The sequence below is a fragment of the Carcharhinus amblyrhynchos genome, chromosome 10 (assembly GCF_965287045.1).
Source record: "Carcharhinus amblyrhynchos chromosome 10, sCarAmb.v2.hapA, whole genome shotgun sequence".
Lineage (NCBI taxonomy): Eukaryota > Metazoa > Chordata > Chondrichthyes > Carcharhiniformes > Carcharhinidae > Carcharhinus > Carcharhinus amblyrhynchos.
This window is the reverse complement of record NC_137333.1, coordinates 26,316,816-26,340,882: the sequence shown is the minus strand read 5'-3', so window position 1 is coordinate 26,340,882 and position 24,067 is coordinate 26,316,816. Positions and strand designations below refer to the sequence as shown.

The window sequence follows — 24,067 nt, the reverse complement described above, 5'->3', positions numbered from 1 at the left end:
TCATCTTATTTCCTGCATCATCACCATTTGTTTAATGTGTCATTACGTTGGTTTTATCGTACCATGTTTAGCCTGATGATAGCCAATTGTTCTTCTAGCATCATTACGCCTAATTGTAAGCCACAATATTTCATTACAATGCAACATTAATGGGGACAATCAAGGACATTGAACTTATCAGTTATGAAAGAGAACACTGCAAGGGTTCACTTCTCTGAAGTGTTTGAATTTTTTCATCAAACTTATTCTTCTCCTCACCATGTCCACTAACTGGGAATGGGATGGTTCAGGGGGAAGGGACTAGAGCATGTTTTAATGACTGAAAAAATGTAACCATGAATAAAAAGAAGCATGTAAAATATCAGAAGGATGAGGACACTAATCATAGGGTTATAGATTAATTATGGTGCATACAGAACCATTTAACCCATTAAGTCAATCCAATCAATCCCCCATTGTATTCCCCAAACTCTGCAAGCTCACTTCCCTCAAGTGGCTACCTAATTTTCATTTAGAATCACTCATCATCTCTGCTTCCTCCACATTTATAGGCAGCAAGTTTTTTTGTAACCCCCTGCATATTTCCCCTGTACCGGTTATCCAAAATTTTAGATGTGTTCCCTAATCCTTGTACCATCAGCTAAGAGACACTGTTTTCCTTTCTCTACCTTACCTTGATCTGTCATATTCAATATTACAACTTCCCTTCTTTGCCGCAAGGTATGTAAAATATCAGCATCTGTCCAACTTCTCAAATCTAACTTTGTAGTAAATTCCATCATCCCTGGAACCATTCCAGTAACCTCCTTTGTACCCTTTCAAAGACCACTGCATTCTTTAAGTGTGTTGACCAACTTGCATATAACATATCAATGTGATTAAACACAGCTTTGTAAAGGTATAACAGAACTTTGCACTTTAGTACTCAACACCTCTTTATGAAGTCCAAGATTCCATATGCTTTGCTAATCAATCCCTCAATATGCTTTGTCACCTTCAAAGCTTACAATGCACATGAACTCCCAGAACCTCTGTCCATACATACTCTTTAGAACTGTGCCATGAAGTATATATTGCCTCTCCCTATTCCTTTTGCTAATATTCCTCATCTTATATTTCCCGTATTAAATTCCATCAATGTAAGACATACCAGTGAAATCTATAAATAAATACTGGTATTGCAATAATAATAACTGCAATTGTGGGTCAATTCTGATCAACAAATAAGTAACATCTGTCACATAGCTAACTATTATTCTGAGTTAATTTACACTGGAAAAAACGGGTACCGATTCAATGTCAGCAGGGATAGTGGAACGACTGACCATTGCACGCACAACAGTAAATACTGTTGAGAAGTACTCATTTAGGATCTCACTCATCTCTTGTGGCTCCGCACATAAATGACTTTGTTGATCCTTATGCGGCCCGACTCTCTCACTAGTTACTCTTTTGCCCTTTATGTATTTGTAGAATCCCTTTGGATTCTCCTTTGCCTTATCTGCCAAAGCAATCTCGTGTCCCCTTTTTGCCCTCCTGATTTCTCTCTTAACTCTACTTCTACACCCTTTATACTCTTCAAGGGATCCACTTGATCCCAGCTGCCTATGCACATCATGTGCCTCCTTTTTCTACTTAACCAGCGCCTCAATATCCTAAGTCATCCAGGATTCCCTACTTCTACCAAATTCCTCCAAGCCTCTATGGCATGAGTCCAGTAACATCACCAGTGTGCTGTCATCATCCTAGCACAAAGCTTCCTGTTGCCTGTAGTATCTGGCAACAGTGCATAGGTTTACAACAGAGCAGCACAATTATATTTGCAGTGAGTATGAGGAAAGCAAGGCGCTATCCAGTTTACTCCAGTGTACTCTGATAGGAGAGTATGAAGCGCTTTTTTAAACTTTGTTTTAAAGAGGGATGCTGCCACCCCAGTCTCTTATGGGATAACAATGGGGTAAATGTAGACATTTCAGTAGATGTGCAGTTTGAATATTTTCAATGCACAATTATGTCTACAGAATTATAAACCATCCAGTTGCCATTTATTACTACCTTGCCTTTCTCTCTGCTGAAATAGGTTGGATTAATGTGTTTTCTTGTTGGCAACTACACATGAAGAATTTGTGACCACTGTGGTGTTTATTTTTCATTGTAGCACATGGCAAACCATGAATTGGTGATGCTGTACTTTTATTTTTCTGTGCTGATGATTTCTGAGAAAATAGTATTTTAAAAGCAAAGATGAAATTACATCTCACGAGGTCCTCTTTAACTTGCTGACTATGGAGTGGGGATGCTTGGGAATGTCACTTGTACAGTGGGTTGACTGCAAGGCCAGTAAGCAGAAGGTAGCAATCCTCAGCAAACCACACTACATTAGCTTTACTGCTCGCGGTATCAGGGAAATTGGAATTAATGGTGTTATTTGATAGTCTTGGCCAAATTACTTGAGCATCTGCTGCTCGGGTACACATGTCAGCATATTATGCACACTTTGTTGAAATAATCACCTCTGAATATATCATTTAAACACACTATGAACAAATTATACATCAACCAAGCAGCACTGTAACAACTCCAAGTTCAAATCTGATAGATAATCCCTCTAAGAGTAAAAATTCAAATATAACACATGAGCCAAAACAATGAGAGAGACAGTCAAAACAAGTCCCTTAGTTGATGTGGTACATCAACCTTTAAGGTGTGGTAACTGCAAATAATCAGTTTGGATTCAGTGGATCAATTTGATTTAGATTGCACTATTAATCAAAACTGTGACAGACTTTAGGGTGATGTTATTCTCTATGGTTAAAATGTCCAACGGATTTCAAGCAAAACCAAAAAAAGCTGAACAACTGTTGCAAAAAGCATGAACTGTACACATGGTTCTGACCAGCACAATATATTTTGTGATTCTACCTAACTGAACATCTTTCTGATGAACCATTTTGAATATTCCTGAGAATTGCATAATTGGGTAATTTTCAGCTGACCCATTGAATTGTTGCAGTAGAAACAAACAACTGGATTGTTTCTGAGCTCTTTGTATGGGTTTTTTTTTCAAAAAATCATGCTTTTAGCAAAGAGGGGAGTATTAATAGGTGTCTATGGCCTGCTTTCTGTTGTTAGCTCATGTACGAGAGTACAGAATAGTCTGCAGCTGTAGTTTAAGTGTGGTTTGTGTTCTACCTCAATAAATATCTGTGCGTGTGTACAAAGAAAACTGAGCAAGAACATCATCACATGCTGACACAACTCACTGCATTCTCATCTCTGAGACAAAAATCTGAGTTCAACTTCCAATCTACAGCCTTGAGCAATTCATCTAAGCTGACACTCCAGTGGCAGTGCAGCACTGACAGAGGTCCCATCTTTCAGCTTCGATAAATGGTCTTCTGGAGGCATGAAAAATCTTGTGACTTGATTTCAAAGAACTGGAGATTTCTCCCTAGTTTGCTGACCAATGTTTATCAATAAAACAGGTAACTGAGTTACAATCACATGGCTGTTTGTAAAGCCTTCCAGCGCACACATTTTCTGCCATGTTTACTTTTACTGATCCACCATAGAAAACATTCTTTCTGGTTGTATCACAGCTTGGTATGGCTCCTGCTCAGTCCAAGACTGCAAGAAACTACAAAAGGTCATGAATGTAGCCCAATCCATCACACAATCCACCCTTCCATTCATTTACTCTGTCTACACTTCCCGCTGCCTCAGCAAAGCAGCCAGCATAATTAAGGACCCCATGCACCCTGGGAAAAAGATACAAGAGACTGAGGTCACGTATCAAACATCTCAAGAACGGCTTCTTCCTTGCTGCCATCAGACTTATGAATGGACCTACCTTGCATTAAGTTGATCTTTCTCTACACCCTAGAACACTGTATCACTACATCCTGTACTCTCATTTCCTTCCCTATGAACGGTATGCTTTGTCTGTATAGTGTACAAGAAACAATACTTTTCACTATATGTTAGTACATGTGACAATAATAAATCAAATCAAAACAAAAACAAAATCAAAAATGTTTCCGACATTATAGGAGTACCAACATTTCAAAACAAAAGGAGTTATTTGGCTTTAAAGAGCTTTAAAGAGCTCTGAGGTTATGAAAGGTGCAATATAATTTCATGTCTTATGTGCTAATCACACTCACTGAGTTTTCAGAGTTAAAGCATTACCATTGCTGCAGTGAACATTTTCTAATCTAAAAGGATCCGTTATAAGATGTGTTGATTTTCAGTCAAGTCACCACTGTCATGACTTTGGCTGTCTGGAAAATTAATCACTCTTGTTTCTTTCTCCCTCTTAAAGTATACCACCAGAGATTTACATAGCCATCTGCCACGCTGTTAGATTGGTGACATATTTACTGTCATGGTAAAATCCCTGTGAAAGGCCAGTATGTCCATGGCTTCTCATTTCACTGCAGTGTGCACAATACAGGCAGCACCCTTCCATCTAGCATTCTCCCACAAATTGCCACTGAATGTATTACCAATTCCACTGACAGCTGTTTAAAAAATGGTTTGAATAATAGACATACGTATCAGTATATATGTAAAAAATCTTAACTTCTTCTCTTGACAAGACATTGAATCCCCTTCTCCAGGATGATTTTCTGTCCCCGTTTGGTACAGCCACAAATCTCATTATCACTGAAAACTCTCAGGAGAGGGTCACAATGGGAATTGCAATGGGGAGATCTTGGAAGGAGATCTTCCCTGCCAGTGATGCAATCAGGTTCGGTGGAAGGGCCTGAGGTAGGCACGGCCAGTAAGGATGGGGCCTCTCAGCAAGCCATAGCAGGGGATTGCCTCACGTCAGGGTGGACGGTGTGGTGGGGGGTGTGCTGCTGCAGGTGAATGGTGGTTGGGGGGGAGGGGGGGGGCAGTGTAACCCATGCTTGCAATTAGAGAATGGGAACCAAGATGGCAATTGGAGGGGGTGGGAGGGGGCAATATAACGTTGTATTGAGATCTGGGCTCCCTTTAAAAATTGTAACCCGATCTTTGTGGAGTCGGGCTCATAGAATCATAGAACCCTACAGTGCAGAAAGAGGCCCTTCGGCCCATCAAGTCTGCACCAAACACAATCCCACCCAGGCCCCACCCCCATATCTCTGCATATTATACCCACTAATCCCTCTAACCTACGCATCCCTGGACACTAAGGGGCAATTTTTTAGCATGGCCAATCAACCTGACCCACACATCTTTGGACTGTAGGGGGAAACCGGAGTACCCGGAGGAAACTCACACAGACACGAGGAGAATGTTCAATCTCCACACAGACAGTGACCCGAGCCGGGAATCGAACCCAGGTCCCTGGAGCTATGATGCAGCAGTGCTAATCACTGTGCTACTGTGCCGCCCTATCTCAATACCGTGCCATCTCAATGATGGCAGAAAACATACCTCCCTAATGTCAAAGTGTGGGAAAATCCAGACAGACAACCTGCCTGCCTGTTCCTGCCCTTTTCAATCAGAATCTGACACTTTGCCATTTTTTGGGATAATTCCGTCTCACATGTCATAAGATAAATATTCTCAAGGTCTGTCTGAAGCAGTATCAGCCATTACTGTACTACATCCTTCTTAATTCTCAGTTTAACTTTGTCTCGTTTGGAGGCTCAACACAAAGTATTGTTTATCTCCCATTCAGATAGCAAGATCCATGCCTGGCAGACAATCACCTCTCCCCTATCAAATTCTTCTGAGCCTCCCCTTGCTATCTGCTCTTGCTAGATTGTCATCATCTACTCTGACCTTTTGACCCCAGACATACTTTAGTTTCAGTCACTGCACGTTAACAAATCCAAGAATTTACATAACACTGAGATCTTTTTCCACAGCTCTCACCTCTTGCCTTTTTCTACCATTACTATGAGCATAATACTATTTCCATTTCTATATTCCTTCTATTTTGACTGTATTACTTCCCCTTTTATCTAGTCCCTACCCAACCATGTTCCTCAACCACTGACAATTTCTGTTTACTGATGATTGCAGTCTTCATCATGGCCGCCACATTTCTGGCACCTGTCTGAATTTTACTCCATTGTTTTCTATCTGAAGAACATGCAATCTTCTCTGCCAATTAACACCCAGTAAAAAGTCTGACAACACCAGGTTAAAGTCCAACAGGTTTATTTGGCCAGCAGTAGCTTTCGGAATCTCAAGCTCCTTCATCAGGTGAGTGAAGACTTGTATTCACAAACAAGGTATATAAAGACACAAACTCAATTTATAAGGTAATGGTTGGAATGTGAGTCTTTACAGGTAATCAAGTCTTTACAGGGACGGTGAGTGGAGAGAGGGCCAAACACAGGTTAATGACGTGTGTATTGTTTCCAGCCAGGACAGTTAGTCAGATTTTGTAAGTCCAGGCAAGTCGTGGGGGCTACAGATAGTGTGACGTGAACCCAAGATCCCGGTTGAGGTCATCCTCATGTGTGCAGAACTAAGTTGAGGACGGCCTCAACTGGGATCTTGGGTTCTTGTCACACTATCTGTAGACCCCACAACTTGCCCGTGCTTGCAAATTCTCACTAACTGTCCTAACTGGAGACAATACACGCTTCTTTAACCTGTGCTTAACCCTCTCTCCATTCACATTGTCTGTACCTGTAAAGAGTCCCATTCCAATCATTATCTTGTAAATTGTGCTGGTGTCTTTATATGCCCTGTTTGCAAACACAAGTCCTCACTCATCTGATAAAGGAGCTTGAGACTCCGAAGGCTAGTGCTGCCAAATAAACCTGTTGGATTTTAACCTGGTGTTGAGAGATTTCTTAATGTGCTTACCGCAGTCCAACACCGGCATCTCTACATCATAATTATCACCCAGGCAATGAAAATTTAAATCTACAAGAAGACCCGTAATATCACTCCACCACCCAGTTTAGACATCTTATATTTCTAATATCAGGAAAAACATGCAGCCCACGTTTCAATCTGGTGGAAAGTTTAATACTAATTTGTGAACACTTTTCTCCCCAGCTCCCAATGGTCAGCACAATGAACAAACAATATATAACTCAACCTCATGAGAGGTAATTATTTAAACAACTCAACAATGGATCTGTCATGTTTCTGAAATATAAATAGACAATGTTGGAAAATCTCAGGAGGTCTGACAGCATCTGTGGGGAGAGAATAGAGCCAATGTTTCAAGCCAAGACAACCTCTGATGAAGGGCCATCCAGCCTGAAACACTGGCTCTATTCTCCCCACAGATGTTGTCAGAAATGCTGAGATTTTCCACCATTTTCTGCATTGGTTTCAGATTCCAGCATCTGTAGTATTTTGCTTTTATTTGTCATGTTTCTGGATTTTTCCAACAACACTTTATTTCTATGTTATATTTAATGTAATGAAACATCCCAAAGGGTTTCACAGGAATATTATGAAACAAAGTAAGACACCAAGCCACATATGGAAATATTAGGTCAGAAGCATAGAGGTAGGTTTTAAGTAGTGTCTAAAGGTGGAAAACAAGGTAGAAAGGCAAAGAAGCGTAGAGAGGTTATTCCAGAGCTATTGGGACTTTGGCAACAGAAGGGATGCTCACTATTGAAAGAGCAATTAAAAGTGGAGATCTTAAAAGGCCAGAATTAGAGAAGCATAGATATCATACAGGGTTTTAGGGTGGAGTAGATTACAGTCAGTTGAGGCCATGGAGGGATTTGAAAACAACAGTGGAAGTTTTAAAACCGAGCTGTTGCTTCAGGTCCGATGTTCAAATTTAGCCACAGAAACAGAGTTTCAGATATTTCAAGCTTGTGGAGGGTAGAATGTGAAAATAGGTGTGCATTGAAACAGTCGAGTCTATTTTACCACACAGTGGTGTTGACAAATAAGTTACCTTTAAATGTTTTAATGTTCAAAGCCATTACATATTCATGCAAGGAGTAGTACATAGCGAAAATAATAGCTTGTTAAGGTGTTAATTATTTAGCTTTTACATCTCCTCATGGACAATTTATTAGTTTGTCTTACCTAGGGCAGCTGTGGTGTAGTGGTATTGTCACTGGATTAATCATCCAGAGACCCAGATGAATGCTCTTGTGCTTGGATGGTAGAATTTGAATTCAACAAAAAAATCTGGAATTAAGCATCTAATGGTGACCATGATAGTCATAAAAGCCCAACTGGTTCACTAATGCCTTTTAGGAAAGGAAATCTGGCCTACATGTGACGCTACAGCAATGTGGTTGACTCTGAGCAAGCCACTCAGTTCAAGAGCAATTAGGTACGAGCAATAAGTGCAGACACAGCCAGTGACGCACAAATACCATGAATAAATAAAATAAACCATTGTGCTAAGTTATGCTTAATTTGTAATATTCCATAAATTACTGGTTGAATTGAATCTGATCGTAACTTTGTTTTACATGTGCACACTAGTATGAATTGCAACAGTTTAATGATTCATGTCTGGTCTCAGTTTATCAAGTGTTTGCTTATCCATTTTCAGAGAGATTGAAGACAAAGTGGGAATGACTTGAATATGCAATTCAGCACGAGAGAGAGCACAAGTGTTATATTCCTGTAGGGTTTTGTACACATAGACGTAGAACAGTGTGAGTAAATTCATTTAAAGTAACTTGCTCAGACTGTTTACATTAGTGTCTACTGCACTGTGTTCAATAAGGTATCTACAGCTCACCCAAATTTGTAATAGAAGTCAGTAACCTAAGAATTAGAAATTAGTATCAATGGGAGAGTGTGTGGTACGGTGCATCTGAAACCTATTTCCAACTCAGTTCAAATGAGTGAAAAGTGTCCTGAGGGGCAAAGCTCGAGTTAAATGGGAAGGCTCAGAATCCAGATTTTGTTAATTTGGTTGCTGAGCATGGAGTAGCCCACAATCCCACCCTGGCTCCACCCATGGCGCTCATCTGTTAGCTGGAAGGATATTAGCCAAGCATTCTGCTTCAATGCTTTTGATAAATGATAGAAATGACATAACAGGAAAACCCAATCTGCAACCCATAATTTTTCAATTATTGAAATAAATTGACATACAATTATGACTCAGGGTCCCAAATTTCCCACTAACAGCCTGGAGCATTCCCCAGGAATGCTGAAGTGCCCATGGAGGCAGTCTCAATCCAGCTTGTAGTGACCACAAAATAAAACAGATATTCTGGAAATATATTGTAAATCTGCCATCATTTCAGGTTTCCATGTTTTGTAGTTTTTGAACTTCAAGTAGATATGGTTACTATGCAGAAGTACTAATAATTCAGATATGGTGTGATAAGTGAACCATTTGAGGTTGGGGTTTAGAGTATTTGGTGTACAGAGAGTATAACAGGGAATATATCCCCTGTTATAATTGAAATGAAAATGCTTGATGGTGGTACAGTCAGTTAAAATATTGGCCTTATATAATGTGGGGATATTGGGCACAAAACTTTGGAGCAAAAAGTAATCCCTCGACACATTTATTTTCATTCCTCATTTGGAAATGTAAAAATGAAAAATTACAAAAAACTGAAAGAATATTGAAAACAATATAAATAAATTGTCACAGAATTGGTGGACACAGCAGGTGACAATGTAAATGATGCAGGTAGCAGTATTGAAAACTAGCAGCTGGCAAAGTACTCAAAATAATGGGATAAAATAGAGGATCAGAATATATAGCAATTCAATTAATAGCAAGGAATCGTAACCATATCATATACCTCTTTCAACATGTAGTTATGTAGGACACTAGACAGCAGGGAGTGCAATGCAGCAATACATCTAGAGTTTTAGTTTACATTATGAAATACAAGCAGTTTATCTTACCTTATGAAGTCTCATTGCTTTGAAATATATTCAGATGCATTTGTTATTATTCATGATATATAAATCTCAAACAAAAATACAGATTTGATCTAGAAATTCAAAGATATTCAAACTCAATACAATCCCTGACAAAAAAGAAATGCATTTGGGTAAGTTGCATTTCCTTCAAATGGTAAATCGTAACTTATAATCAGTGGCAGAATTCTCAAATGTCAGTATCATGGTGGTGTATCTCACTTTTACGGGTTCATTTTGAAGGGATCCCACCATCCCACTGATCCCTGGGAGTGTGGTGGTGCCAGCCCTTATTATGGTTACGGCCCTCATTCCAGGATATGATAGTGGATGACGGCTCCATATTTCTTGAATTTCTATCCTATGGTCTACCCCAGGAAGGTTTATCAAAGGAACTGTGGGAGAGTGTACAATCACCATGGTCCTGCTAGAGGTCAATAGCATAAACAGGAAAAGACAATGAGCCTGATGCTGGAAAATATGCTGACTGGAATCAATAACACCCAGCCTGCATACTGAATTAGTAAGTATTGCATTTACACAAGATGCAACTTTTTACTATCTCTCTTTTCCTCCCTCAGGTGCAACAACAATAATCTCTCCCTCAATATCAACAAAATGAAGGAGATAATCTTTCGACTTCAGGAAGCCTAGTGGAGGGCATGCCTGTGTCTACATCAATGGGGATGAAGTAGAAATGGTCAACAGCTTCAAGTTTTTATGGTGTCCAGATCACCCACAACCTGTCCTGGTCCTTCCATGTGGATGCTATAATGAAGAAAGCCCACCAATGACTATATATTGTCAGGGACTTATGAAATTTGGCATGTCCACTACGACTCTCACCAACTTCTACAGATGCACCATAGAAAGCAATCTTTCCAGTTGTATCACAGCTTGGTATGGCTCCTGCTCTGTCCAAGACCTCAAGAAACTTCAAAGGGTCATGAACGAAACCCAGTCTATCACTGAAACCAGCCTCCCACCCATTGATACTGTCTATGCGTCCCTCTGCTTTGGAAAAGCAGCCAGCATAATTAAGGACCCCATGCACCCCAGACATTCTCTCTTCCACCTTCTTCCATATGGAAAAAGACATAACAGTCTGAGGACACATACCAACCGACTCAGAAACAGCTTCTTCTCTGCTGCCATCAGACTTTTGAAAAGACCTACCTAGCATTAAGTTATCTTTCTCTACACCCTAGCAATGACTGTAACACCTATTCTGCACTCTCTCCATTCCTTCTCTATGTACGGTATGCTTTGTCTATATAGCACGCAAGGAACAATACTTTTCACTGCATACTAATACATGTGAAAATAACAAATCAAATTAAATCAAACCTTGCCAACTTCACTAATTTCCATTTGCTGTGTTGATCTAATGCACATTATGTAAACCCAGAGGGAGGAGAACAGAGGTAAAAGCAGATACTTACAGATGCACAAAGATAATTGAGCAGCAAACTTTATATTTTTTAAAGGAAGCATCCTGGATCAATTGACACTGTCCTCTCTCAAAATGGGAAGTCGGATGACTTAAAGATTTCTGGATTGACAATGGCTGGAATCTTCTGTTTTTAGTAGGTGTCTCTTTAGAGGTGATTCTGAGGAGGAAGTTCCATCATATCTTCTGCCCATCAAGCAGTTAAGACAACAGTGACAAGCTTCCTCCTGACTGTGGATCTCAGGATATGATGGACAGAATTCTCCCAAAAAACGACTAAGTGCCAGAACAGCAAGAATAACTGAATGATCTGTGCCAGTCACTCAGGCACACTCCCCACTGCAATCATCTGTGCCATTAGAAAGGGGCCTGGAGGATCACAAACTGTTTGACACCAGGCACAAAACTGATTTTTTTTTGGCCCCCTTGCTATTCTTCGGGATTGGGCGATCTGCGCCAGGTGCAGCGAGGTCAGAGGATTGTCCATGGTGTCTTATCTGCCAAGATCAGTGGCCAGCAGCTCTTGCACTCAAGTGTGCCGTAGAGGTGGTTGTGGTTGCTGCTGGAACAACACCGAGCCCCAAAATTGCAATGACCCAGTGGGGCAGGGGATTTCATGGGGCGGAAACCATGGGGGCAAGGGAACAATAGAGGTTAGCCGCAAGGGCAGAGGGGTGAGGAGATCATTACCCAGCAAAGAGGAAGGAACTCTGCCTCAGATAAACAGTCAAGTCAAGCAATGAGAAAAATAATTAATTTGCTTTCACCTGCACGATTACATTTATTTTCTACAGAAGCTTAGCCACAATTGTGCAAGAAAAATCCAGAAAATTCCAACTTCCATTTTCTTCCTAGAACCAAGAGAGAGAACCCATCAGGCTTGCAATGCTTTTCATCTTAAAGGACTAGTTAGGAGTACACAATTTATTCTTTTTTACTCAGTTAGTAATCTAATTGCATACTTCATCTTTAGAACTCATTCATTCTTGTATGCCCGTATGTCTCTGTATTTGAGGGTGTGGAGTGGAGTTTTTGTTGGGTTTACATGTCAGGTGTTGAGTAAAAATAAATATTTATCCTTTCTTTTGATGTAAACTTACCAGAAAGCTGCTTCTGTTTATTTCTTAATGTCATACCATTCAACAGATCAAAAAACATTCCTAAAAATACCTATCTTCTTGTTGTCATCTATGAGATGAGGAAAAAAAGGGATAAAAGTTATCTCTCCATCTGTAAAATGTGGGAAAAATACATTTGGAAAAAGTAATTGATTCATTCAAAAGTAATCAGTTACTAATAGAATTATAGCTCCATACCTAGGACAGCAGTTATTGATAAATGTTATTATAATGATCATGTTATATACTCAGAGCACATGATTATACATTTGCATCATATTCTCACTCAAGTGGTTAGTTACCTGATCAGCTCAGGATTCAATAATTATTCTTGTGCTTCTATCAGTTTTTGATTGAGCTTGAAATCCAGTACCTTGGCTGCTTGTTTCTGTTATCATCTGATCAACATCAAATCACAATGAGCTTACTGTCAGATTCATTTTTTTATTAGAAAATTTAATTGATGAACTTTCTCAAGTTTCAAGTGTCAAATAAAACTGAAAATTTGGTTTGATTACTACAATATAGCTACAAATCTTTGGGAACATACAATGTGTATTTATCTCTTTGAAGCTGTACATACGTACTGATACCTCATCCATCTCTCAAAGTTGATCTGAAACATTGGATATTCTTTTGAAAGCTGTACTGTCCTGAGGTAACTTGTAAGTTTGAATGTGCTAAGTCAAGCTCAGGTTCCCCGCTCTTTGAAAATGCATCGATGAGACAGTATAAAATCAGTAGGACAGATTCAGTGAAGTGAGGTCTCTGTGATGTATGGAAGATGTGGATCAAAACAAGATTAGATCAGCTTTAGATAACGTGTGAGCACCAAAGAGATTCAAGAGTTTAGGATAAACAAAGGGTCAAACAGAATGTATCAGGACCAAAATTAGGCACTAATTTAACAATGAGATTATTAGATGTCAATTTCAAGAGCATTCTTTTAGTATTTACACAATGGATCTGAGATCAATAAGGGCTTCATAGATATTGCATTACAATTTCAGATCAAAAGTACTGCTGGAAAACAAGATCGCTGGTTTCATTTACTCAAAAATTAGACCACGTCCTCTGATCAAAAGATCAAAGTGGCTTTTTTATTGACTTAATTTAAAAAGGTTTCTGGTATCTGAAAGGATTGTCATTCCTTTGTAATGATCTTGTTACATATATCCAGTAAACCTGCTCATTTGGAGACATGTGAACTGTGTACCTCTGCAGCCATCCAATTATTGGACTGTTTGGATTCTGCTTAGAATCATACTTGCATAATGCAATCACACATATAAACATATGTAGTATTGGTAAGGCTGTCTGAAATATATACTTCAAAAGAGTAACAGAATGGTGGCAACTGATACCGAAAAATCTAACTATTAGAGCTTGGAAGGCTGGTTACTGGTCAAAAAGATTGTACTTGGACAGTAACATGTGAGTGATATGAAACACTGATTAGTAAAAAGATGAAAGTGACTGAATTTGCCAGAAGCCAGGATTTTGTCCTTCAAAGCTAAAGCAATTACGACGTTTCCTCTGGAACCTTTTTAGAATAGGGGATTTTCTTATCCTATGTATTTATTTGTAAATTAACTTATAATATTTGTCAAATTTCTGTGTTCCATGTTATTAACTGATTGCAAGTAAATATATTTACTATTTTAATTTGCAAATGTCTCATTAGTTCGTAATCATAAAATCTTCACAATGCAGAAGGAGCCCAATCAGCCCAACAAATCTGCACTGACTGCCTGACAGAGTACCTTTCACCCAGCCCCCCCTCACCCTCAGTCTTATCCACATAGCCTCACACATTTACCATGACTAATCCCCCTAATCCTTTGGACACTAAGGGACAATTTAGCATGGCTAATCCATCTAACCTGCACATCTTTGGACTGTGGGAGGAAACTGGAGCGCCCGGAGGAAATCCATGCAGACACAGAGAGAATGTGCATACTCCACGCAGTTTCCCAAGGCCAGAATCAAATCCGGGTCCCCTGGCACTGTGAGGCAGTAGCACTAACCACTGTCCACCATGTTGCTCTATTAATAACTATTATTTTTAGTCAAGTTCAGTACTGTTATGCCTTGTGGTTTCCCGAAGTTCAGAACAATAACATTTTTAAACTCGGACCTGAAGCTTCAACTAATGTAATTCTCAGATCACACCTTGTGTTGTACGCTGATACACGTACAGTAGTATAGCAGCATAACTCTAGATTCAGTGCAGACCTGTTGTTTGTGGGGGCAAAATCATAACCAACGAACATGCTTTTCAATAGGAGTCAGTGAAATAGGTTCCAGTAATGCAAGAGAGAGGGTGGCACAATGGGACAGTGGTTAGCATGCTGCCACACAGCGCCAGGGACAGGTTCAATTCCTGGCTTGGATCACCTCTGTGTAGAGTCTGCACATTCTCTCTGTGTCAGTGTGGGTTTCCTCTGGGTGCTCCGGTTTCCTCCCATAGTCCACGTGATGCTGGTTAGGTGCATTGATAAATTCTCCCTCCCTGTACCCGAACACATGGTGGACAGTGGTGACTAAGGGATTTTCTCAGTAACTTCATTACAGTGTTAATGTAAACCTACTTGTGACACAAATAAAAATAAATAAATAAGCACTGGTTTGTGCAGTTACTGTGCAGCAAATTGTGGTACAGTGCCTATATGCAACAGATGTGTGGAGCCTCTGAGCAATACAAGACATATTCTGGAAATTTTAGGAAGAGAAATCCTCATTTAAGACAAAAACAAACTACCTCAAAACCGGCAGACAAAATGGGTGAACATTTCAAAATTGAACAGAGCTGTTACTGCTCTAGACTGAGAGACTCAGGCATTCCAAGTTGATCTTTCTGTTCCAACTGCACAGCAGCTGCAACCAGTCCAGACATTGCTTCCCATCCCTGTCAGGAAGGTACTCTAAAAAGGGAATTAAAGGTCCACAGCCAGGACTAATGGAAGAAATCTACATCCAGAGACTCCTCCTTAAAAAAAGAAAACATAGATAAGCAAACATTACTCATGCGATGGATGATGCAGTGTTCAACATCAGGATAAGTGAAAATTGGAACAAGGAAGTTGCCAAAGGCTGGACTTTACTGTACTAATATTTATATGAACTTAATGTTCCTAAATCATACTGTAATCATGTAACATCCCTCTTTCTTAAAAAAAATAGTGTCTGTACTTCTGAACCAGAAGCTCTGTATTTGAAGTTCCAGCCCCCCAGGACTTGGTAGCCAAGTAAACTGTGTTCATAATGCAACCAAACAGTTTGAGTTTCAATCTACAAATCTTTCCAACTAATGGCAGGGGGAAGAGCAGGAAATGTTTCTGGTGAGCCATGTGATGAAGAGAAAGGAGCCTCCAATGTCACTATCCATAGCTCCAGTCTGCAACATGCATGTGAATGTGCATGTTACTATAGCAACTGTAACTTCCCGAATGCCCTGTAACACACTACCACCCTATATCAATAAAACTGTTCCAATCAATAATAGTTTTTATTATGTCTAGAAGATTAACAATAAACTTTTATAATTAAAATGAAACTTTTGTCGTTTATTTTCTTTTCTCGAAAACATTACACACAGTATGATTTAACTGGTGAGATGTACCTTCAGCGTGGATTTAGTAATCATCACTCTCAAGTGATAAGTTGGCACGCTGTATTGGTGATATTGTGCATGCTACTCTTGGTGTTACAGGAGTTGTCCTTGATATTCCTGATCTTGTGCTAATTCCTGATGACATTGTTGATGTTGTATCATTTGTGGGAGATGCTGGCAATGTTGTCTTGCTCCTTAGTGATTTTGCTAGTGTCGATCTTTTCTGCTTTTCCATTCAGGTGTCGGTCGAACATAGAGTCTGTTCATTCTCATTTACTTACCAATTTCAGTCTCAGTGATGTATGTATGACCTTGGAGTCTTAGTTTCACCAAAAACCTTTGCTGGGTTCTGGGTTTTCATGATCCGATCCTGTATATGTACAGCTTGGCCTTTCAATAATTCAGACCGTGATGTGGCATCTTTGTAGTGGTACCCCCCCTTCTGCCTAAGCTTCAGTGTTGTCTTCCACTGCAAATGACAAGGAAGAAATTTATTTTTCAGCAAAGCTTCCTTGCACTTCCTGCCATTGGGTAGCTCTGCAGGTAATTTCAGGTCAGCTTTGGAAAGTGTTGATTGGAGTGTCAGTAAAACAAGGTCTGGCTCTTTGTCTCTTGGTATTTTGTGAGGGTTTTCTTGACCACCTGGATGTGTTTTTCTATAAAATTGTGCCTCTTGGGGAATGTGGTGATAATGTTGAACCCATATTGTTCAGAAAATTCCTTCAGCTCTCTGGAGATAAATTGGGCTCTATTATCGCACAATACTCTTTCAGGAATTGCTTGCTCAGCAAACAGAACTCATACTGCCGAGATGATTGTTGTAGCTCACAAATCTTTCACCTTTCTGGTGAAAGGGAACTTTGAGTAAAGGTTTCTTTGGAATGAGAAATCCTTCAGCATTTAATGCATTTTTTTTAGAATCGTAGAATCCCTACAGTGCAGAAAGAGGCCCACTGAATCTGCACTGACTCTCCAACAGAGCATCTTACTTAGCTGTGTTACGTATCTGCCCTGCTAATTCCCCTAGTCTAGAGATCTTGGGACACTAAGGGACAATTTAGCATGGCCAATCTATCTAACTTGTACAACTCTGGATCATGGGAGGAAACTGGAGCACCAAGAGGAAATACACGCAGATAAGGGGAGAATGCAAACTCCACACAGTGACCCAAGGCTGGAATTGAACCCGGGTCCCTGGTATTGTATCACCATGCAGCCCTTCAAGACTTTCTGGCTTGGCTGTTATAGTTACGTCTTTTTCTTTGTATGTTACATTAATCATCATTGATTGGTGCTTTATTCTCAGGTACTTTTGTTCATGTCTCCTTGAAGATGTGGTTGTTGTAGAATTAATCTGTGATTTGTACTGTCCAGTCTACATGTTCTATAGCACTGACTGTCCAGTTTGCATGTTCTATAGCACTGACTATCCTCTTCTGCCACAGATCCTCAAAATATATAGCAGCGAACACAGTGACGCAATGCAACTAATGGTTCAGCATCGCTCTGGACAGTCCTTCCAACAAATTCCTGAAATCTTGAAATCCATGCAGTAGTGTTGGAACTTGGCACTGACACACTGCCACCACCTGCTAAAAATAAGATGTAACACTCCCATCCTCTGCCAATGAGGGATTTTGTCTCTCCTTTCCTGAGAGGTCATTTGTCTCTGCTCCTTTCCCCAGAGACACTAACCTTTGGACTTGGGTCTCCAGTCCAGCTTAATCCTCCTACACAGACTGTAATGCATCACTGAGTAAGGAGTCACGCTGCATACTTATACTTGGGAATGTACATACATGCCTGAATTCCACGTTTGTCAAGTATGCACGAAAGTCGTCCCATTGTCTGCTTCTGTCAGAGAACGTCAAAAAGTTGCAATTTCATGCTGGCTGTCCAATTATGGGCCGACCAGAATGAAGTGCCCCCCCCCACTCCATTGGAGAAGGGCTGCTGGCAGTGGTGGAGATGTGAGAGGCACTGGGTCAAATGGGGAATTGACGGGAGCTTTAAACGTGACTGTGGCAGAACACAGAAGACATCCTGGAGTTACAGAGGAGGCAAAGAGAGCTAGCCAAAAAGAAAACTGATGGCAGCAACACCTGGTTGACAAGCCTATGTCGGACTTCTATTTATTGACTACAGCTCAGCCTTCAACACCATTATTCCCACAAAACTCACCTCCAAACTCCGTTTGGCACTCAGCACCTCCTGCTGTGGCTGAACATCCTAACTCACAGATCACAACAGTAAGGAGAGACAACATCTCCTCCATGATCATCCTCAACCCGGTGCCCCCTACTATACTCCTTATACACCTATGACTGTGCGGCCAAATTCCCCTCAAATTCGATTTTCAAGTTTTCTGTCAACACCACCGTAATGGGTCTGGTCTCAAGCAGTGATGAGACAGAGTACAGGAATGAGATAGAGAATCTGGTGAACTGGTGCAGCAATAATATCTCCCTCAATGTCAACAAAATGAAGGAGATTGTCATTGACTTCAGGAAATGTAAGGAGAACATGCCCCTGTCTACATCAACGAGGATGAAGTAGAAAGAGTCGAGAGCTTCAGGTTTTGAGGTGTCCAGATCACCAACAACCTGTCCTGGTTTCCCCATGCTGACACTATAGTTAAGAAAGCCACCAACGCCTCTACTTTCTCAGAAGGCTAAGGAAATTTGGCATGTCAGCTAAGACTCTCACCAACTTTTACAGATGCACCACAGAAAGCATTCTTTCTGGTTGTGTCACAGCTTGGAATGGCTCCTGCTCTGCCCAAGACTGTGAGGAACTACAAAAGGTCATGAATGTTGCCCAAACCATCACGCAAACCAGCCTTGCATCCATTGACTCTGCCTACACTTCCCGTTGCCTCGGCAAAGCAGCCAGGAAAATTGAGGACTCCACACACCCCGGACATTCTCTCTTCCACCTTCTTCCTTCAAGAAAAAGATACAAAAGTCTGGTGTCACGTACCAACTGACTCAAGAACAGCTTCTTCCCTGTTGCTGTCAGACTTTTGAATGGACTTACCTTGTCCATTCAAAAGATCTTTCTCGACACCCTAGCTATGACTATATTCTGCACTGTCTCCTTTCCTTCTCTATGAACAGTATGTTTTGTCCGTATAGCGCGCAAAAAACAATGCTTTTCACAATGTTAATACACGTGACAATAATGTAGCAAATCAAATCAAATCAAAGCCAGATGGGAGGACAATGCAGGTGGGTACTCTGCTGCTCACTTCTCATATGCACACATTGTTGGAAGCGGTGAGTGCAAGGTGACTCATCCTCATGCTGCAGGATGGCAAGAGGAGGCCACCCCACCAGGTGAGGGTAGAGGTGGCAGTCAAGGTGAGCTGGCATGATGCGATGTGCCATACCTGGATGCAGTGCTGAAAAAGGTTCAATGATCTGTGCTCAGAAAGGGTGAGTACCAAGTTCGTATGGTCCAGTGTAGAGGTCTGGAAGGGTGGCTGCATACAGCAACACTCAGAAGCGTAGAAATCAGAGTAACAACACACACATCTTGTCCATGTTAAGTTTGAGAAATTAGATCAGAATCCCAGGTTCTATCTAAGGGTCAGGTGTGAAATATGTTGGGAACGTTAACATGGTTCACGGAGGAGGGAACTGCGGGGGTGCGGCAAGACAGAGTGTGGTATTGCAGTAATTAATGGATCTTTCTACTTACAGGAGCAGAGAAGCCATAATGTTACTGAGTGCACAGCAACTGGTGGTAGGTGGCCAACCTGCTCACCCTGAACACATATGAGATAGATCTCCTTGAGCTCGACCAACAAGAAGGACCTGAGATTGTTGAGAAGCAGGCATCTTGGAGTAAGATAAAAGTCCAGTGCACAGAATGCGGAGAATTCAAATTATGTAGGGTCATCTCATCTCTCAGAAGGACTTCTAAATAATAGTCCGCAGTTACTCAGCGATTGCAATCATGCTGTTGACATTATTTTCACCGGGTCACATAGCATGGATACTGACAATGTGACGAGTGATAATACTGACTGATTGCCTTCTTTCCTCAGGTAAGCCACGCTCCAGATCCAGCCGGATCCCCACACTCTCCGCTGACCCCTGAAGAGGCACTGTTAATAGAACCACCTGAGCCATACCTGCCCTCAGAACCTGGAACCAGCACAGGTGTGGGCAGAAAGGTGGGCAGTAGATTAGCAGTTCAGGTGGTAGTGTACTGTGGGGTGGGCACAGCACACTCTTGAGGAGCTGGCAGAGGCAGAGAGTGCCCAAGATGCCAGCAGTTAAAGGATTGCTGGAGACCAGGTTGAGGCTGAGTCTGAGACTGATGATGAACCTCTGCAGTTGCCCATCTGGCAGCAGATGCTGGATGTCCAGTGGGACACGTGGGAGGATCTGGCTGCGATCCCTGTGAGTTTATGTGAAATTGAGGGGTGCAAGAGGAGCCTGAGCAGTGTGTTGACTCTGAGCACACAACCTCCTCCATTGAGACAGTGGTGACTCCTGAGGAGAAGCAGTTTCAGCAACAGAATTTCAGGTTCCTGGGGTTGTGTTTGGACCTGCAAGCCCTCACACAGACTGTAATCTCAGGAGATCACTATCAATGTGAGAGATGGAGACTGGTGAATCCCCCCAACATTGTGACCTCTATTTTTTCACAGAGAAACAAACAACGGAGAAAAATGGAACATTATTGCCACAAAAAGAATACATTGTATGAGAAAATGGATGAAAGGGTAAGAGATGGATGAAGCACCCAGTCTGTCTGCTAGGTACCCATCCATCAGTAGTGAGCAGGGAGGTTCTGGCAAAGCTGGTGAACAAGCTGCCTTTCATCTCTATGGGCTCCTCTTAGGGTGCAGATCACGGAGGCAGCTCCTCCGTCCTTCTGCCAGGGACCCGTGGCATCTTATGAGGCTGCAACAATTGGTGAGTGCCCTGTCCCAGGCGACTCTGCTAATGCATCGCCGTCCAGAGCACAACTACCAAGATCTACAAGGCCGACATGACAGCAGAGTCAGCAATCCACCTCTGAAGTTGCTGCCAAAATGGAGGGTTGAGGGTGGGGGGGTGAGGGTGGGGGGGTGAGGGTGTTGGTGACAGGGGGATTGAAGCAGTGATACAAAGAGGTAACACCTGCAAATGTAATTTTAAGGCACTGTGAGCAGAGATTAGGATTTTCACAAGTGACTTTCATCCATTTTCTCACTAACTGTGTCCATTTTGTGTAACTGTAGCAATCGTGTTCCATTTTGCTCCTTGTTTATGTCTCTGAAGAATACAGGTCAAACTATTGGGGGTTTCACCAGCCCCACTTGCTGCTAGTGGGATTTCCAATAGTCCGCTGAATAGGGCATCAGGGCTAAAGCGAGAATACAACTGGGCGTTTCCAACTCAGCCAGCGTGTCCTGCTGACCCTGATCAGGTTCCTGACCAGAATGGTGGGAGCGTGCCTTAATGACTATCGGCCATTGGCTCTGACATCCATCACTATGAAGTGCTTCGAAAGGCTAGTCGTGGCACGAATCAGTTCCAGACACCCGGACTACCTGGATTCACTGCAGTTTGTCTACTGCTGCAACAGGTCCACAACAGGTGCCATTTCTCTGGCCCTGCACTTAACCCTGGAACACATAGATAACAAAGACACCTATGTCAGACTTCTAATTATTGACTACAGCTCAACCTTAAACACCATTATTCCCATGAAACTCATCTCCAAACTCCATGGCCTGGACCTTGGCACCTCCCTCTACAACAGGGTCCTGAACTTCCTCACTCATAGGCCACAGTCAGTAAGGGTAGGCAATAACACCTCCTCCACGATCATCCTCCATACCGGTGTCCCATAAGGCTGTATTCTCAACCGTCCATTATACTCCTTATACACCTATGACTGTGTGGCCAAATTCCCCTCCAATTCGATTTTCAAGTTTGCTGATCACACCACCATAGTGGGTCGGATCTCAAGAAATGATGCGACAGAATACAAGAATGAGTTAGAGAATCTGGTGATCTGGTGCAGCAACAATAATCTCTCTCAATGTCAACAAAATGAAGGAGATTTGTCATCGACTTCATAAAAGGAGAACATGTGCCTGTCTACATCAATGGCGATAAAGTAGAAAGCGTTTTTAGGTGTCCGGATCACCAACAACCTGTCCTGATCCCCCAATGCCGACGTTATAGTTAAAGAAAGTCCACCTCAGAAGACTAAGGAAATGTGTCATGTCAGCTATGACTCTCATTAATCTTTACAGATGCACCATAGAAAGCATTCTTTCTGATTGCATCACAGTTTGGTAAGGCTCCTGCTCTGCCCAAGACCACAAGAAACTACAAAAGGTCATGAATATAGCCCAACCCATCACGCAAACCAGCTTCCCATCCATTGACTCTGTCTGCACTTCCTGCTGCCTCAGCAAAGCAGCCAGCATAATTAAAGACTTCACGCGCCTCGGCCATTCTCTCTTCCACCTTCTTCCATCCAGAAAAACATACAAAAGTCTGAGGTCACATACCAACCAACTCAAGAATGGACTTACCTTGCATTAAGTTGGTCTTTCTCTACACCCTAGATATGATTGTAACACTACATTCTGCATCTCTCACTTCCTTCTCTAAGGACGGCATGCTTTGCCTGTATAGCACTCAAGAAACAATACTTTTCATTGCATGTTAATACATGTGACAATAATAAATCAAAAGCTGATGATTATGTCAAAGTGTTGATTTAAATGTTAGCAGCGGGCTTGAAGCCCAATTTAAAACCCTCCTGCCATCCACGTGACCTGCCTCTCCAGTGGGAATGACACAGAGTGGACTTTGGTGATAGTCATGACAACATGGACCTAGAACGTTGGCTCCAGGGCGGGATGTGGGAGCCCAGGAGGTAAATCCAGTGCCCATCTGTCCCTCTGCCACTGCCAGGCTGTAGATCCTGGGGTCTGAGTGAGCTCGGGCTGGAGGCAAGATGTTGACCTTGGGACTCTCCCCTAGTACGTGGATCTAGTGGTTAGGCTGCTCCTCTAGCCCTGGGAAACCTAAATATCATTCCTGGCATGGTGATTTCAGGCATCTAGCTGATCAAAATCTTCCTGTCTGTCGGCTGAAAAACCTTGAAGTGACCTACTCAATTTAATCTCCATGCCCCTTAAACACTTGGCAGGCTTTCAAATCCCAACAGCGCTCTGTTCAGTAGAAGGGATTCCCCTTTCTCTCTAAGAAGCTGCAGGTGCAAAAAGACCCTTTCAAGTCCCCTGACAGACAGAACTGAACTCAGCCGCTTTCACTAGGGGGAGGGAGGGTCCCTTCTCCACAGATGCGCATTGAGGCCAATTCTTTTAGCACACCATTTATTGCAAATCTCTGAGCCTTCACTGAAAGCTCAAAGCCTTTGAAAAGCTTGAATTTCAGTTCAATCCTTTTACCTCTCCTTTGACTGACAGCTTAACAATTTTTAGACGCATGCAGTCAGCTTTGCTGATGATCTTTCTCATCATAGCTGAATCCATCTCAAGTACTCCCTCTCCTTGTTCCAAACCAGAGTATTTCCACAAAAGAGGAACTGAAAGCACTTAGCTACTTTTTAAGCAGCTGCAGACAACCTCCAAGAAGCTAAGTGCTGTCCAAATATTGCATAGGGCCAGTTTAAAGAAGCTTAAATATTTTGAAAGAGTAAGATATGGAATAATTCACGAATTTGTGTGCCATCCTGTCCAGGGGCCATATTAACCTTCTCTGTATCGTTCCAATTTTAGTAAATAAGCTGTTGAAGCGAGCACTAACAGGAGCCAGGATTATCTAAGCAGAAGTAGCTGCAGAACATGAATGACCGAGATGTGTATAATTTTCTAACAAAGCCATGGTTATACAATGTATCATACAGAAACCGAAGCCTTTCACGGGTTTTATGAATAAAGGCACAGAGTAAAAAAGCTAAGAAATTTTGCTAACACGATTGAAAACAGTTTGACCCTGCTGTGAATATGTTTTGTAATTCTGGGCACTGGAAGTATGTGAGGGGAATGTTTAAAAGGGGGGCGGGCAGTGGAATGAAGGGTCCATA

The 24,067-nt window shown here is 41.7% G+C and overlaps 1 protein-coding gene and 1 non-coding gene across 2 annotated transcripts in view; both read right to left on the bottom strand.

Moving 5' to 3' along the window:
* Positions 1-24,067, bottom strand: part of gpc6a (glypican 6a) — a 980,820-nt gene that overhangs the window by 385,238 nt on the left and 571,515 nt on the right. The gene's annotated exons all lie outside the window — the stretch shown is intronic.
* LOC145349572 (U6 spliceosomal RNA) lies at positions 23,678-23,783 on the bottom strand. Its single transcript, XR_013888096.1, has one exon. It is a non-coding gene; the product is annotated as a U6 spliceosomal RNA (small nuclear RNA).